Genomic DNA, 19,121 nt, shown 5'->3' on the forward strand with positions numbered 1-19,121 from the left:
TGATGCTGAGGGCTCGCCGCAATCCCCAGCCGCTTATGCCGGAGGCGGGACGGTCGGCCCAGGGTTGAAGCAGGCCCGACTCTTATCCAGCCCTCACCTCGGCCCGCCCCGGGTCTAGCCGGCGATGGCGGCGGGTGAGTGCTATTTCGCCGTCTTCAGTCCGCACTCCGGGCTGCACTGCGTCGGGCAGGAGGTGAGAGGGGCCAAATGTGCTATGTCGGGGCTATTGTGGGGGGTTACAGGGGATCAGGGCGAGGAGCTCCGCAGTTAGACCTCCGTCCCGGTCGCCATCTTGGCCACGCCCCATGGAGACCTAGTTTAAAGAAAAATGCCTTGCAATCAGAGGAAGGAACAGCAGTGCGGTGGGCGTCAATCCAACTGCGATACATTAGAGCGAGGCCACCACCTCTTTTTAACTGTATATTTAGTCTAAACAGTTCAAAACCCAGAGGGAACTGCTACTACAAAATGTGGGTCGGCCGCATCATCACTCCAGGATTCAGTCATAAGAACATCTAACCTTGAAGCATCAATGAGGTAGGCTATTTCATATCTGTGTTTGGGTAAGGACGGTGCATTGACATGGACAAGCTTTAGCGTGGCTTTATAGTTTTTGAGAGGGGGTGCCCTGCGTTGGAGGAGGATAGCAAGAGTGGTGGTGTCAAAATTATTTCCTTGCAGTGCAGGCAAGAAAGTCTACCTGGAGGGGCTGTCGAATAAGGGCAGAGTTTAGTGCAGTAGCAGGAGCATGGGGTTCTTAAGGCATGGAGTGCCATGCCAGAGTATTTGATGCAGGTCTTATCCTCCCGTAAAAAAGATCGCGGGTCCCTGGCCCTGGTACGGGAGCCGGCGGGCTTGCCTTTGGCATGCCAGCGGCGCAGAAGCAAAGTGTCTATGAACACGTACCCTCTATGGAGGGGTTGTGTCCACCCTCGGCACCAGAGGGTGAAAGATACAAGTAAGTGGGCAAAGAAAAGTGGGCTTTTTAACTGGGGCCCAGCAACCCCTGCAACACCCACAGGCTCCCCTGTGGGCTGATGCTACTAGTAAAAGAGGTTTAAAAACAAATTAAAGTGAGTAAGAACAAATAAAATTTGTAAAACAGGTTGGTGGTACCGTCCAGCAAAGGAGCCCACCCTATCGGGAGCCAGGCACCTCCCAAACAAGAAATACAAGGAAACAAACAGTCACGTCCGCGCTCTAGCATGCTCAGCAGTAGCATTAACTCTATAAAATATATGAAGCTTATTGTATGGATGTACATCAGAAAGTGCTGTGTAAACAAGACTAAACTATTGCTTAGTTTCTGTAAAGGAATATGAGCTATCCCAATTTACTCCATATGAAAAACTCTGTGTCACAAGGCTAATTCATGGGTTTATCACAATATCAGTAAATATTTGAAGGTTGTACATTAAAGAAAACAATGAAGAGGCACAATGAGCTGGGGAATGTCTCATATTTATTACATTGTTGCTGGAAAACTAATCTGTATTCATAAATACAACGGAATGTGATGGGTTCTTGTTAATGTTAATGTTACAGGGATTTATAGAGAGCACGAATACCTGGAGGTGTCTTGGCGCTGAGGACACAGTATGCCTGCTCAGACGTCTAGTTCTGGAACAACCACGGTTTTAGTCCTTTCCTGAAGGTGGAGAGGGAGCTCGCCCTTCTGAGCTCACTCCGAAGAGTGTTCCAGAGTTTAGAGGTGCCAAAGCAAAAGCTGATGCCACCCCAGTGCGATGTTCAAAATCTGGGCACTGTCAGGAGTTTGGCCCCTGTAGAGCGAAGATGTCTGGTCGGTTCATACCAGGCAGGCAAAAAGGTTTTGCAAAAAGACAGGAGCCTGTGTGGTTCAGTGCTTTGTAAGCCAGGCACAGAGCCTTGAATTTAATGCGTAGTGCTACAGGAAGCCAATACATGCTGCGAATCTCTTTAGATACAGATTTGCACTTAGGGGTGTTTGGACAGTAACCGTCCCGCTGTATTTTGTACAATCTGAAGCTTTTTTAAGCACGGCTTCTGAATGTTCAGGTACAGCCCGTTACAGTAATCTAGTTTAGACTGAATCAGCGATGTAACTACAGTTTTTCTGGTGTCCACTGGAATATAAGGAAGAATCTTCCTTACTTTCTTGATAAGGAAGTGGGAGGAAGTTGCATTTGTGTGCTGGGAGAACAAAAGTTTGTTGTCAAACCACACTCCCAGGCTCTTAGCCTTAACCGCAGGTTTTAGAGGATCTCCCATCTTTGCCGGCCACCACAGATTGCCCCAGTTTGGCTGCATATTACCAAAGACCAGGAGCTCTGTTTTTCCAGAATTGAGTTTAGGACAGTGTGTACTCATCCATAGGTTAATGGTACACATACAGTTCTGAAATTGCGGAGTAGGAGGAACCTGATTTTTATATGCAGCCACCACAATCTGGGTGTCGTCTGGGTAAGTCCCGGATCAAAGGAGCCAGTTTGGAAACATATACGTTAAAAAGAGAATGGCTCAGGGAGGAACCCTGTGGTACTCCGCACGGGAGGGTAAATGGCTCAGAATGATACCCATCAACCGAAACTGTTAATCTCCTGTCCTTGAGAAAGGACAGTAGGGCCAGTGCTGTACCCCTGACCCCCAGACTCTACAGCTGCTTTTGCAAGAGGGAATGATTAACAGTATTAAAAGTGGCTGACAGATCGAGAAGCACTAGGGCAGCCATGCCTCCTCCATCCATCACCACTCTGATCTCCTCTGTGGCTTTGATGAGTGCCGTTTACGTACTGTGTTCTTGGCGTAAACCAAACTGGGAGTGATCAAGCAAGTTATTTTCACGAATAAATTGGTTTAATTGAATCTTCATGCATACAGATCACTTAACGCAGTGAATGCAAGTGAACTGAACGACCAATGCATATTGAAAGTACCCCCAAACCAAATATTTGTTGAAAATGTCATAATAAGGAAGAACGGTTTATATTTGGTCCGATTTGGAAAAACATGCTGTTCTTTGAGAAAAGAATGCAGTGATGTAGTCACTGTGAATGAGAGGACTGAATGTTGTAGAGGAACAAGCTACTAACATTCAGTAACACCCTTTCTGGTAGATATACTATCTAGCTGCAGAACCCTCACCTTTAGAATAACACCAAGAGCCAGACTAGATTGTGATATTTAAACTGCAATTGCTCCAGTGCCACTCCTGCACACTGGCATAATTTTTGTCTTTCACTCTTCTGTGCCCTCAGACGCAGATCAATATAACAAACTGGAAGCAACTGTGTGCCGAAACTAATGTGAGACATGTGTTACTGATACAGGAGTCTACGCCACAGAATGGGGAGGAAGATAGACGCTGAGTAATCTGTTGTTAGGTTGATTATCCACCAGATAAGGCGTTACTGAGGGTAATTAACTTGTTCGTCTGACACGTGACTACAGTAACACACTCTCCGTAGGAATCCCTGCACACCTCCTAAAGATACTACAGACAATGGAAAACTCAGTGGTAAAACTCATCCTTGACCTACCCAAACGGATTCACATTACACCCCACATCAAGAAGTTACGCTGGCCAGTTCAAGATGTTAACCGGTTTATACAAAGCCTGGCACAACAAACACATGACCTTCCACCAACCGACCAGACACATATGATCCGCCTCTCTCTTCCTCGCAGACACTCCCCAATCCGCTGAGGCGACAGCGAAGGACACTCCTACTCACACCTGGCAACCAAAGCCTGGAACGACCTTCCCATGCACCTCAGGATCTCCTCATCGCTCCAGAAAATCAGGAAAGGACTCAAGATCTGGCTATTCGAATGAACTGGGCACCACGAAGCACTTAGCATCTCCAGCGCCAAGAGACCCTCACGGGTGATTTGATGGGCTTTATAAATCCTTGATTGATTGATTGCTCAAGACTTTTAGACGCCATTTCCTTACCTTAGAATAGATGCCCAAGCAATGCCTATCCGGAGGTGGGTCTGAGAAGCGGATTCAAACCAGAAAGTCCTGCAGGACCGAACAGGCAAAGTACACGTCACAACAGGCCTGAGTGACCAGCCACTAGTGCTTGGTAAAGGTGTGCAGAGATGCCCACGTTGCTGCCTGGCAGATGTACAGGACACGGACTCCTGCAGTAGTTGCAGCCTTGGCCCTGGTGGAATGAGCAAACAAGCCCTCAGGGGGTTGCTTCTTGGCCAATACGTAGAAGATCTTTATACAGAGTACTATCTATCTTGAGATGGTCTGTTTCTGCACAGCTTTCCCTTTCTTGGCTCCTTTTGGGTTCAGATGGTAGAGTCTCTTCTCTTTCGAAAGGTGAGTTGGAGCAAAGAAAGTAGGCAGTGCGATGTTCTGGCCTACATGGAAAGGAGTCGCAACCTTCGGGAGGACGGAGGCACGTGTCCAGAGTGATAGCTTGTCCAGAAAGAAAGTGGTGTAGGAGGAGTGTACAGGGAGCCTGCAATTCGTTGACCCTCCAGGCCGATCTAATGGCCACCAGAAAAGCAATCTTGAAGTCCCACTGGAGTATGATGAATGGGATGGAACTAAATATATTTTGCAAACCTTCGAGAAACCTAGCCACAACAGGTGACTTGAACAAAGAAAGTTGGTCCGGCACCCGCAAAAATGTTGAAATGGCGGTTAAGTAGCCTTTAACCCCTTCGGTGCTCAGGATGGCCTCCGGCCATCACGTGTCACGGTGGGCGTGTGCTAACGACGACCTGGGGTTGGCCGAACTCCGCCCACTCTCTATTTCGCCCGCACAGTGCAAAAATATGGCCAGCGCGCAAGGGGTTAACTGTTTCTACAGCAGAGCCCTGCTGAGCCAAGTTAGAACAAACTGAAGAACCTGAGAAGGGGGTACAGATAGAGGATTGATGTTCCTAGATGTACACCATGCCACAGATGTATCCCAGCAGCAGGTATATACCGACTGGGGAAATGGACGCCTGGCTGCCAGAACAGCATCACAATCTTCAGGAGGAAGGTCGAAAGCTGTCAACTGTTGCCGCTCAATCGCCATGTATGAAGGTGAAGGTTGCGCAAGTTCGAGTGCAGGACCCTCCCCTGTTGCTACGACAAAAGATCCTCTGGAAGATGCAGTCTGATCAGGGGACCGATGCCTATGCTTAACAGGCCGGGGTACCAGAATATTCGTGCCCAATCTAAAACAAAAAGAATTACTTGGGCCCGGTCAATCCTGACCTTCTTGAGAGCCTTGGGCAGGAGTGGTGTTGGTGAAGGAGTACTGGAGGCCAGAGTTCAACTTGAAACTAGAAGCATCTCCGAGCAGTAGCCTCTTGGAAAATTGAGCGCGCAAAACTGCAGACATTGCACGTTCTTGGCCGTGGTGAAAAAATCTAGCCAAGGCTCTACCAACTCTTGAAAGAGACCTTTCACCATCTTCAGATGGAGACTCCATTCGTGATCTGCTTGGCATTCTCGGCTGAGTTTGTCCACCCTGGTGTTCAGAGAGTCCCCCAGGTGTGGAACCACCTGGGAAATGCCCTGGTGATTCAGTCATGTCCAAAGACCCAGAGGCTCATGACAAAGGGTCCACGGTCCACCCCAACCTGTTTGTTGTAGTACCAAATTGCGGTATTATTGTTTGGGAACATCTGCATCAACCTTCTCTTGATCAAAGGAAGAGAGGCTTTTAATGCCAAGTGGATAGCTCGAAGTTCCAACAGATTGATGTGAAGCTCGGGCTTCACCGGAAACCATAGTCCTCTGATCTTTACCTCTACTAGATGGCCAATCGAGCCAATGAGTGACACATCTATCACTACAGTCAGATCTGATAGGGATAGGAAGAAAGGTCTGCCACTGTCCCAATCGTGGTTTGTCAGGCACGACTGCAATTCCCTCCGAGATCTGGACCATGTCGGATAGATTCACCTGATGCTGTGCTCACTGGAACTTCAGGCCACATTGTACAGCCTGCATATGCCAATAGGCATGCGTTACAATCAGGTTGCAGGAGGCCATGAGGCCCAACAGCCTCCGGGTCATTCTCACCAAAATTCAGAATAAAGGCTGAGACATCGGTATTATAGCCTGAATATCCTGGTCTCGCCACACTGGAGGATAGGCCTGAAACTGCACACTGTCTAGAACAGTTCCAATGAAAGGGAGCATCAGAGTGGGTCAGGCATAACTTCAGCGCATTGATGAACAAGTTACTTACCTTCGGTAACGATATATCTGTAAGAAACATTAGTTAGTGTTAGATTCCTTACCTTAGAATATCCCCAGGCGTCAGTCTGGATCCGGAAACTTTTGCGTAGCAGTACCCCTGCGCGTCGGTAGGCGTCGTCTGCAGGCGTCCCCTGCGGCTCCGCGTCCGTCGTCGGCGTCGTGCGCCGTGATGACGTCGCTGGAGTACATAGACGCCGCCTCCGCGCGCTGACGTCAGTTCTTTGCACACAGCATTTCCGCGCCAGGAGACGCAGAGCCATGAGAGAACCAACACTGGTGCCATGTAAAGACTAGGGCCCTGAAAGGGATGACCTTAACCCTAGGTATCAGTTCGCAGAACGGGGAGGATGGGTGGGTTCGGTAAGGAATCTAACACTAACTAATGTTTCTTACAGATATATCGTTACCGAAGGTAAGTAACTTGTTCATCTGAAAGAAACACGTTAGTGTTAGATTCCTTACCTTAGAATACATACCCCAGCAATACCAACCCCGGTGGTGGGTCTGCGAACCAATACAACTACACCAGAAAGTCCTGGAGGACAGAACGGCCAAAGAAGCCATCCCTCCGGACTTGGCTGTCCAGGCAGTAGTGCCTCGCAAAGGTGTGCAGCGAGGCCCACGTAGCCGCTTGGCAAATGTCCTGCAAGGGGACTCCCCGGCCCAGGGCAGTGGTAGCCGCCGTGGCCCGAGTGGAATGGGCCCTCAGCCCAACAGGAGGCTCCTTCCGAGCCAAAGAGTAGCACGCTTTGATGCAGAGGACGACCCATCGAGAGATGGTTCGTTTACAGACCGCCCGTCCCTTCTTCGCACCCACGTAGCCAACAAACAGTTGGTCATCCACCCGGAACTGGCGTGTGCGATCCATGTAAAATGAAAGCGCACGTTTTGGGTCCAGACGATGGAGCCGCTCTTCATCCTTTGAAGGATGCGGAGGCGGGAAGAAGGAAGGGAGGGTGATGGACTGCCCGATGTGAAAGGCCGAAACAACCTTGGGCAGGAAAGAAGGCCTAGTCCTCAGAACCACCTTATCAGGATGAATGGACAGGAAAGGAGGTTGGACAGAAAGAGCCTGGAGCTCACTCACTCTCCTGGCAGAGGTGATGGCAACCAGGAAAGCCGTCTTTAAAGTCAGGAGACGGAGAGGACAAGAATGAAGGGGCTCAAAGGGAGCACACATTAGAAAGGTCAGAACCAGGTTCAAATCCCACTGAGGCATCACAAACGGAACAGGTGGAAACATGTGAGTGATGCCTTTCAAGAATCGAGTTACAATCGGGGATTTGAACAAAGAAGGCTGATCAGGAAGCCTTAAAAAGGCTGAAAGGGCAGAAAGGTAGCCCTTGATAGTGCCCAGAGCAGAGCCCTGCTGGGCAAGAGAAAGAAGAAACAGAAGAACCTCCGAAAGAGGGGCAGAAAGAGGATCCACAGCCTTTGCTGTGCACCATGCCACAAATCTGTTCCACCGACAGGCGTATACCGACTTAGTGGAGGGACGCCTGGCTGCCAGAATAACATCACAGACTTCAGGAGGCAAGTCAAATGGCCTCAACTGCCGCCGCTCAATCTCCAAGCATGGAGGTGGAGACTGGACAGGTTCGGGTGGAGGACCGTCCCCTGCTGCTGCGACAGAAGGTCCTCCTGAAGGGGCAGGCGGATCGGGGGACCGACTGACATGCTGAGTAGCTCGGGATACCAGTACCTTCGAGCCCAGTCCGGAGCCACAAGGATAACTTGGGCCCGGTCGCGCCTGATCTTCTTCAGCACTCTGGGCAGAAGTGGTATAGGCGGAAAGGCGTATAACAGACCGCAACTCCACTCGCGCCGAAAGGCGTCGCCGTGCGAGTGCCGTCTTGGAAACTCCAACGCGCAGAACTGATGACATTGCGCGTTCTCTTCGGTGGCGAATAGATCTAACCAAGGCTCTCCCCATTGCAGAAAGATGCCTTGCGCCACGTCCGAGTTCAGACGCCATTCGTGATCCATCGAGCACCGACGGCTGAGTTCGTCCGCCCTGGCGTTCAGAGAACCTGCCAGGTGTTGAACCGTCAGAGTCACGCCCTGACGTTCCAGCCATTGCCAGAGGCGCAGAGCCTCCTGGCAAAGGGTCCACGACCCCACACCGCCCTGTTTGTTGCAGTACCACATGGCGGTGGTGTTGTCGGTGAACACCTGCACCACACTCCCGTTGACAAAGGGGAGGAATGCCTTCAGTGCCAGACGAATCGCCCGCAGCTCCAACAGGTTGATATGGAGCCGGGACTCCGCCGGAGACCAGATGCCTCTGATCTCTGCCTCTCCCAAGTGGCCACCCCAGCCCTGGAGGGACGCGTCCGTCACGACAACGTGCTCCGGTTGGGGAAGGGAGAGGGACTTGCCCCTGACCCAATCGCGGTCCGTAAGCCACCACTGCAGTTGTCTCGCAGTGCCCTCCGAGATCAAGACGTGGTCGGACAAGTTGCCCTGATGCTGGGCCCACTGAAACTTCAGGTCCCACTGCAGAGCCCGCATCCGCCACCGAGCGTGATGCACCAGAAGGATGCAGGAAGCCATCAGTCCCAGCAGCCGCAGCGTCAACCTGACCGAAACCCGGGATAGCGGCTGAAAGATGGGAATCAAAGCCTGAATATCCCGAACCCGCCGTTCCGGAGGATAAACCCGAAACTGCGCCGAGTCCAGAACCGCTCCGATGAAAAGGAGCTTTTGAGAGGGACACAGGTGTGATTTCGGCACATTGATGGAGAACCCCAAGTCGTGCAAGAGGTCTGCCGTCATCTGAAGGTGGTGGACGACTGTCTGGGGCGAGCCCGCCTTCAACAACCAGTCGTCTAGGTAGGGGAAGACTGAAACCCCCAACCTGCGCAGATGGGCTGCGACCACCGCCATCACCTTTGTGAACACCCGTGGGGCGCTGGTAAGGCCGAAGGGAAGCACGATAAACTGAAAATGCTCCTGGCCTACCGTGAACCGCAGGTAACGCCGGTGGGCCGGCAGGACGGGGATGTGAAAATAGGCGTCCTGCAAGTCCAACGCTACCATCCAGTCTTGTGGGTCTAGAGCAGCCAAGACCTGAGCTAACGTCAACATCTTGAACTTCTCCTTCCGGAGGAAGCCGTTGACGTTCCTTAGATCCAAGATAGGACGTAGGCCCCCCTTGTCCTTCTTGGGCACCAGAAAGTAGTGGGAATAACAACCACGCCCTACTTCTGGCCCAGGAACGCGCTCGATGGCCCCCTTGGCCAAGAGGGCCGTAACTTCCTCCTGCAGAAGTGTCAAGTGGTCCCCCGACACACGGTGGTTCTGCGGTGGCATGGCTGGAGGAGAGGTCTCGAAGGGGAGGGAGTAGCCCCTTCGGACGATTTGCAGCACCCACCTGTCCGAAGTGATCGTGCGCCAGTGAGCGTGGTGATGGCGAACCCTGCCACCCACTGGCGTCACATGGGGCCGAAAGCACGGACTAGGAGGATTTTGGGGTAGATGCTGCGGGGGAAGGTGTGGTCTGACCCCGCCGTTGTCCCCGACCGCCACCACGGCGGTTTCCACGGCCGCCACCGCGTTGGAAGGATTGTTGCGGCGCGTGGCTGGCAGCACGTGTGGGGGCGCCCCTTCCTTGGCCACGAAAGGGACGAAACGAACCCGGTTGCTGACGCTGGGTCGAGAGACCCAAGGACTTGGCCGTGACCCTGGAGTCCTTGAAGCGTTCCAGCGCGTGGTCCGCTTTGTCACCGAACAGGTGACAGCCATCAAACGGCATGTCCATCAGGGCATTCTGGACATCAGCCGAAAAATTGGCGGATCTCAGCCAGGCGTGGCGACGAATCGCCACCGTCGTAGACATAGCCCTGCCCAGCGAGTCGGTCGTATCAAGACCACACCGAATTGAATATTTCGCTGCATCTCGGCCCTCAGCCACAGCCTGACCGAGCTTTGCCCGCACCTCCATGGGGCATTCTGGCAGCAGCTCCGCGACCGTATCCCACACAGAGTGGGTGTAGCGGCCCAAGAGGCAGGCGGTGTTGCAAGACCGCAGGCCCAAACTAATGGACGAGAAGACCTTTTTGCCAAACTGGTCATACCTCTTGGATTCCCGGTCGGGCGGGGCCGACGGGAATGCGGACTGGGAGGTCGAGGCCTGGATCACCAGACTCTCAAGAGTGGGGTGGGTAGACAGGTACTTGGGGTCGTCCGGACAAGGACGGTGGCGCCTGGCCACGTTCCGATCAACAGGCGCACCTGAAGCGGGCCTGGACCACGTGCCCAACAGAACGTCAGACAAGGCTTCATTAAACGGCAGCAGTGGCTCCACTGGGCATGACTGCGGTTTGAAGACCTCGGTGAGGATGTTAGGCCTCACGGCCGCGACGGGGAGCTCAAGGTGTAAGGCCTTGGCAGCCCTCATCAGCACCACAGAATAGGCAGCTCCCTCCACCGATGCCACGGTTGGAGGAGAGATCAAACCAGGGTTAGGAGAGTCGTCCAAACCACTGGCATCCCCCAAGTCACCTGTCCAGTCCGGGTCATACTGGCACTCGCGAGCCAGAGGGTCCTCGGACCCCTCCCAACCTTCACCGTACTCCTCATCCTCTCCGTATTCGGAGTCAATGATGAAGACCGGCTCCTCGGGGTTCATGGGCCCCATCGGCGCCGGGACCGGCGTCGTGCGACGCCCGTCCGGCGCCGCGTCCGGCGTCGGAGAAGGTAAGGGGACGGCGCCGCCCGGAGCCGGCGCCGGAACCCCACCGCCGGCCGGAACCGGCAGTGGAGAACCGGCGCCGCGCGGGGGCGGCGTCGGGGGTAACCCCGATGGCAACGGCGCCGGGGAGGCCGGAAGACCAGCCGGCGCCGATCCCGAAGGCCCCTGCGGCGCCGGGGTCGGAGCCGTCGGCGGCGCCGGGGCCGGAGCACCCGACGGCGCCGAGGCAGGGACACCCGAACCGCTAGGGCCCCCAGACGGTAGCACTGGGCCCGAAGGCGCCGTAGGCCCCGTCGGAGAAGCGAGCGCCCTCATGGCCATGAGGAACGCCTCGATCTCCTCAGGCGTCGCGCCATGCCCAGGGACCGGAGGGTATGAGGCAGGCCGCGCCGGCGACTCTCGCGGAGCCGCGGGGTTGGGGTCACCCGAGCCCCCGGCCGCATCGCGCGAGCGTCGGGGGGAGTCGGGGGTACGATGACGACGCCCCGACTTCTTGTGCTTCTTACCTGACGAGCCTGACGAGTGGTGTCGACTTCCGGAGCGCCCGGCGCGGCTCCGCGACCGCTCCCTCGAACGCTCTCTCGACCTCCGGCCGGACCGGGACCGCTCCCGGTCCCGACGTGGGGCCGACACCCGGAGCTCCAGCAGCTTGCGGGACCGCTCCCGCCTAGCCTTGTTGGTAAGGGCCCGGCAGTCGACGCAGGAGTCCACGTCGTGGTCAGGGCCCAGACACCGGAGGCAGAGGCGGTGATGGTCTGTGACCGACATCGTGCGCTCACAGTCATCGCAATTCTTAAACCCAGGCATCCTATCAGGCACCGTAGAGGAAAAAACAATTGAAAAACTTGGTCAAAGACCGGAGTACTGCTCTTCAGATCTGCGTCCACTGGCGCGGAAAAAAGAAGAACTGACGTCAGCGCGCGGAGGCGGCGTCTATGTACTCCAGCGACGTCATCACGGCGCACGACGCCGACGACGGACGCGGAGCCGCAGGGGACGCCTGCAGACGACGCCTACCGACGCGCAGGGGTACTGCTACGCAAAAGTTTCCGGATCCAGACTGACGCCTGGGGATATTCTAAGGTAAGGAATCTAACACTAACGTGTTTCTTTCAGATAGTGACTCCCAGCGAGAGCAGGAGGTTCACCAAAGACTGGAGGTGAGGGGTGACTGCTTGTGGCAAGCCCGCCTTCAACTGCCAATCGTCAGGGTAGGGGAAGACAAACTCCTGACCTCCCCAGATGTGCTGCAACCACTGCCACCATCTTGGTGAACACTCGAGGGGCGCTGGTAAGGCCAAGCAATCTGAAAGTGCCCCAGGCCCACTGTGAACCTCAAGTAACATCTGTGGGCAGGCAGGACAGGGTTGTGGAAATATGTGTCCTGCATGTCCAACGCAACCATCCAGTCTCCCGGGTCCAGGACAGACAGTACTTGAACCAGCATGAGCATTGTGAATTTCTCCTTTTTCAGGAAAAGATTGAGATGGCACAGGTCTAGGATAGGAAGAAAGCCTCTGTCATTTTTGGGCACCAGAAGGTAGTAGGAATAGCAACCATGTCCTACTTCTGGTGCTGACACCCTGTTGATGGCTCCTTGGCCAAGAGATCCAGCACTTCCTGAAGGAACAAGAAGAGCTGGTACTCCATCTGCCGGTCGTAAATATCTGGCAGGGGTGGTCACAAAGGAGAAGAAGTAGCACCTTTGAATAATCTGTAAAACCCAACAGTCTGTTACTGACCTCGAGTGATTTAGGTGATGGTCTATTTTGTCCCCACTGGATGCAGATGATGGCAGGAAGGGGTTGGCGGATGTAGCTGCGGGAGCTGAAATGGCCCGAACTCTGGCTATTTGTCCTATGTGGGATCCTCATCCTCAGCTAAGAAAAGGGTGGGAAGCCTGTTGGCCGTGGTAACTGGGAATGCATGAATGCGGCTGTAAACCCTTTTGTGGCCAAGAAAGGGGCAAAAGGTAGATTGGGGTTAGCGAGGGGCCATGGAGAAGCCCAATGACCTGGCCGTAGCCCTGTTATCCTTAAAGCTGATTCCACCTTCTCTGCAAAAAAGACAAAAGCCATCAAAGGGCATGTCCATAACCGAGGCTTGGACCTCCCCAGAAACGCCAGCTGTTCTCAGCCAGGCGTGGTACTGAAGGGCTAACAACTATGACATCACTCTAATCAGCAAGTCTGTTGTGTCCGGTCCACATTGTATGATGAACTTTTCTGCATCTCTCCCGTCAGCAAAAGCATAGGAGAGTATGGCTCGGGCCTCCTCCAATACCATAGGGAGCACCTGCACAAATAAATCTCAGATCGTAAGGGAGTGTCGACTCAAGAGTCATGTGGTGTTTATTGACCGCAGTGCAAGGCTGGCAGAAGAGAACATCCTTTTTCCAAAGGTATCCAGCCTCGTAGATTCCCTATCGTGTAGGACTGGTAGGTAATGCACCAGGGTTGACCCTAGAGGTGGAGGCCTGGACCACCAAGCTCTTTGGTAAGGAAACTGGGATTCCCAAGAGTGGGGCAATGGTGGGGGGCAATTGCCTTGGACCAGGAGTAGAGTGAGACTTATATTTCAAGGCTTCAGCCGCCCAACGCACCACCATAGCGAATGAGGTACCCTCATCTGTAGCCACGGTAGCGGGGCTGCCAATCCAATGTCCAATGAGGTATCTAACCCACTGGCATCCGCCAGTTACTCATGCCAGTTGTCCTCAGTATTGTCTAGGGGTCCCAAGACCCCTCCCATTCATCTCCCTCTCCAGGCCTGTTGAACATAAAAGGCACCGGCTCCAACCTGGAGGGCATGGTCCCGGTCGGCACTAGAACTAGCAGTTGACTATGGCTATTTTGCTCTGAGTCGGAGTTGGGAATGACAATGGGGATGGCCCTGCCATGGGAACATCGGTACTGGAGCGGGTGCTGAGGAAGGTCTCGGTCTCACAGGTGGCTCTGCTCCGGATCAAACACCTGAAACATGAGGCCTAACTGCGCTGAGTGAGAAACTGCCAGCAAGGATCCAGTGTGGGTCCCCCAAACCTGTAAGGCCTCAAAGGCTCCACCTGGGTCGGGCTGCCCAAATATAAAGTGCTTAGCCTCATAAAAGTCTTTCGGTTGGGCAAAGTCGCGCCAGCTCTAGAAAAGTCAGGGAAGTGTGAAGCAGACCCTGTCTCAGGCTCTGTTGGAGTGTGTGTCCTAGAGTCCCTGCTCCTCGTTTGATGACTTAGACAGGTGATGTGCAGTCGAAGGTCTCTTCAGCTTCCTGGATTTCCTCTCACAGTTTTACTTACCCGACGACTTCGAGCAGGACGAAGACCGCCACGTGCGGCTACACAAGCGATTCCAGGAATTTCCGACACAACTGAGATCTTTAGAGTCGTGCGGTTGTCTGACGTCGGGAGGGGAGGAGCTTGAATGAACGCTACCTAAGCGCCTTCCAGTACTTGGCACTGCAGTCCTCGCAGGTCTTGGAGTCGTGGTCTCTTTCTAAGCACCACAGACAAATAAAATGTGGGTCTGTCATAAACATTTGACTGTAACAGACACTACATGGTTTGAAACCAGTAGGTTTCTTTGGGGACATCGTATGACACCAAAAGAGAAATCTATACAAAAAGTTTGGCAAAAAGTTGACCAAAAAACCCAGTAAAAACGCAACTGAGGGTATCTCTACATTGATCAGTGCTATCTGGTGCGGAAAGTAAAGAAGTGATGTCAGTGCACCGGGGTGGCGCCTATATAGACACTGTACTAGACATCATCATATGGCTTTATTTTCAATCATATAAATCTTAAAAAACACAAAACACCTCATAGGAATAATAGAATAAAAGACATTTCAATCATAAAATACAATATGTACAATAAAATATAAAAGCAATTCATACAATGTATTTTGTGCGCATAATCCAAAGTGCATGCCAATTTTTGGCCAAGCAAAATACTGTTGTCCTCCTAGTATCAGTAGAGAGAATTCTCAACACCTCAAGATAGTGGCCTGGACAAACCAGACTGCACAATGGAATAACCCACTTGCCCTTCAGCTTTTTATAGTAGGGGCAAAGAAATTGCAAGTGGACCCCATTATTCTGCACTGGCTTTATAAGTTGGACAGAAAGTATCCAAGGAAACATTACAGCTCCATTTGCTACAAAACACTAATTGGTAAAGTCTTGTAGCAAAATTGTATAAAAGTTTTGCGAGCCAAAGGAGGAACGATTTCATTGATTGTTTCCTAATACCTTGCGGTGGGCTTGAAGTCTATAAAATCCCAAGACAGGGTGCCCACCGCATTCAGTCTTTCCTTCTCCACAGTTGATTCCCAATATATCGATTTAGCTCTTGCCTTTGGTAATAATGATAGGCTTTCGGAATTAGAACAGTAGGCCTCCAACCTTAGTCGCCGGAGAAGACCTCTCAAGGACCTAACCAAGGGATCAAGGTTATCAGGGGATGATACAAAAGGCAGGTCATTGATGCTCGATATGGAGCTAGCTCTTCAACGGACCACAAGCAATGCCAAAACATTAGCAGTTTATAGTCAAGCTTGTGAGCCAATTTTCTCTGGGCAAAGTCCAGGCCCCGGGGGGTCAGGGGAGTGCTAAGGGGTAAGTTTAAAAGAGATCTTAAAAAACTGTTTTCTACTACAGTAGGACAATTTGTATTTCAAATACCCCACAGTTCAGCCCCATAAAGTGTCCACCCCCCCCCCAGCGATTTGACATTGTATATTTCTGGAGCATGGGCCACTTTCCTAGACACAGTTGTTTTCTGGATTTTTGAGATAAGAGCAGTCTTCTCCATTAACATCAAGTTAACTTTGCCAATGTGGGGTGCCCAATTTAAATTAGATGTCACTGTACTAGTCATTTCCAATACTGACAATGCCACCAACTGGCGTGTAGGGGTACTGCTTAAAAACGTACGGATCCAGTCTGATGCCTAGGGAATATTCTATGGTAAGGAATCTGTTGCTAGAAGTCTCTATCAGATGTCCATGTTGCAACCTAAAAGAGGTCTATCTCTGACAGGAATGCCCTGCGCCAATGTCATCAAGGCAGCTTTGTGTTTGGTGTTGTGAGGCAATTGGCCCTCAGGGCATTCCTGCTTGGGCAGGCTATAGCATGACTTTATTCACAGGAGGATCCACCTGGGCAGTGTCCATTTCTGAACTTGGCAAAGACCACCAATAGCTGGTCATCTACATAGTATTCCACAGTGTGCGTTCTATACCGAAAGTGAATGCTCTCCTCATGTGAAGCCGGAGGAGCATCTGCTCCTATTTCGATTAATGTGGTGGAAAGAAAAGGAAGGAAGGGTAATGGATTGACCCATGTGGAAGGGCAATACAACCTTTGTCAGAAAGGAAGCCCAGGTTCACAGCACCAATGTGTCAGTAAAGAAACTAATGTATGGACGATGCACAGCCAGTGATTGCAGTTCACTGGCACAGCATACAGAAATAATGACAAAAAGAAAATATAGTTTTAATGGTGCCGAGACGTAGAGAACAAGTGTGCATGGGCTAAAACAGCATGCCCATCAGAAACGTGAGGATTACGTTAAGGCCCCATTGAGGAATAGTAACAGACTTTTGTGGAGACGTGTGTTACACCTCTTAAGAATCTCATTTCAAGAAGTGACTTGAATAAAGAACATGCAAATGGAAAAGGGCTGAGAGGGCTGAAATACAGCCTTGAACTGTGCCCACCACAAAGCCTTCCCGGGCTAAAGATAAAACAGACAATAGAACATCTGATAACTTCACCTACAGGTGAATCAAGTTGATTGTCCCAACACCGAGCCACAAATCTCTCCCAATGCCCCAAATAGATGAATTCAGTTGAGGGGGGCCTAGCGCAAGAATCATTTCCACTACTTCACAGTCAAGTCAAAACTGCTCAGTTGTAGCTAATCAATCTCCATGCAAGTAGGTGTTGATTTCGGATGCAGGACCCTATCTGGTGCTGAGACAGGAAGTCCATTTGGAGACATGTTGAAGAACCATACTCTCCTTGCCTAATCTGGGACTATCAAGACAACATGGGCCCATTTTGTACCAATCTTCCAAAGAACTGAGGGCAGGAGAGGCAGTGGTGGAAATGCGTACAGAAGCCCAGTGCTCCACCACAGGCATAATTAATCCCCTAGGCACCCTTTTTGACGGGAACTCCAGTGTTCAGTAATCTCGTCACCACTCATTCTCATCAGAGGCAAAAAGGGGCACACTCTACTTGGCAAAGATGTTTTACGCCATTGAAATGAAGACGCCATTTGTGCTCAGCCAGCTGATGTCTGCTGAGCTCATCCATCCTGGCGATCAGCGAATCTAGCAGATGACTGGCTATCTTGGCTACCAGGTAGAAACCCTGACGATTCATCTATTTCTACAGACGCAGTTCTTCCTGGCACAAGATCCAAGACTGCATTCTAACCTGTGTGTAGCAGTATTACAGGTCAGTCATGTTGCCTCTCCGAACTGCACAGACATTCCCTTTATGGATTGAAGAAAAGATTGCAGGCAGTCGGATGGCATGAAGATCCAGGAGGTTTATTTGGAGCCACTGGGTCACACTGCCAGATGATTTCCACCTCTCCCAGGTGATCAGCCAAACTAAAAAAAATTATGCATCCATCAATAATGTGATCTCTGGTTGAGGTATGGAGAATTGTCTGCCTTGTGACGAGCACTTGACACTAACGAAGATCCTGGAGCTGCTTCCTTTCAGATGCATATGTTGTTGGACAAACTGTCCCTGTGACACGCCCACTGGCAGCGAATACATGGGACCAGGAGAATACATAAAGCCAGAAAGCTAAGATGCCTCAGAACTAACCAATTTCAGTGATACGTAGCATTGAGCCTGAAACATCAGGATCATTTCCTGAATGCCCTAGGCTCCAAAAGTTTTGAATGCCACTGTATCCAAGATGGCTGGTATGAAGGGAATTTTCTGTGTCGGTGTCAGATGGAACTTCGGTTTGCTGATGGAAAACCCCATAGATGAAGGTAGGCTGATCATCACTGAGAGATGTCCTGCAAATGACTTCAGCAAGCCCATCTTGAGCAGCCAGTTGTTGAGGAACTGCAACACGTGTCCACGTACAGCAAAGGTCGGCGGCAACCACTGCCATCACCTTTGTAAGTACTAACAAGCATTTGCAATGCAATAGGTCTCGCATTAGGAAAGTTTGAGCTATTAGTATTGTAAATGACAATTTTTTTATTTATGTGTTGGTTTTGAAAATAGCGAAATTAATAGCTTTGTCATTTACAATGCCAATAGTTCTAACTTTCGCAAATGTGACACCGATAGCATTTGTAATGCAATATGTGTTGTATTTACGTGAGTTAGATGTATTGATATTACAAATAACAATGGCTTTTATTTTTCTTAAATAATTAATACTTAAATAAAAGTTATTGTAATTTATAAAGGCAATAGCTTAAACTTTTGTAAATAACTTTTGTGAAGATTGTGCTCAGTGTATTTTATTGTGACGAGAACCCAAGAACAGAAGTGAAATATTAACATCTTTTTGTGACATTTGTAATAAAGCTTGAAACATTGAGAGAGCATATTTGAATTAGTTGTTGTTGCACAGATTGATGCTGGGTTGGCGCTGAGTTATGTGGTGGTGGCGACGAGTGATGCTGTGGCGTTCAGTGATGCTGTGGAAGCGCATAGTGATGTTGTGGTGCCCCTGAGTGATGCTGTGGTGATGCAATAGATAGATAGAGTGAGGGCAATAGATAGAGTGAGGGCGATAGATAGAGTGAGGGCGATAGATAGAGGGAGGGCGATAGATAGAGGGAGGGCGATAGATAGAGTGAGGGCGACCAGTGCAATATGTGTACTAGCGGTTCCCAGTACTGGAATAACACTTTTAATGGGAGAGTGGCAGCACTTCAAAGTACTGGTACAATGCAAGTACCCAAGTTTTTCAATACTAGTGGAATACGTTTAATGGGAGAGAAACCAGCACTTCTCAGTATTTGTACAATACTTTTAATGGGCGAAGAGCTACGGAAGTCAGACACCCCGAGAGACAAGGACAGCCTGCTACGGAAGTCAGACACCCCGAGAGACGAGGACAACCTGGAGCTACGGAAGCGTCAAACACCCCTAGAGATGAAAACAGCTAGGAGCTACAGAAGCCAGACACCCCGAGGGATGAGGACAGCCTGGAGCTACGGAAGTCAGACACCCTGAGAACCAAGGACAGCCTG

This window comes from Lissotriton vulgaris, chromosome 2_1 (assembly GCF_964263255.1).
Source record: "Lissotriton vulgaris chromosome 2_1, aLisVul1.2, whole genome shotgun sequence".
Lineage (NCBI taxonomy): Eukaryota > Metazoa > Chordata > Amphibia > Caudata > Salamandridae > Lissotriton > Lissotriton vulgaris.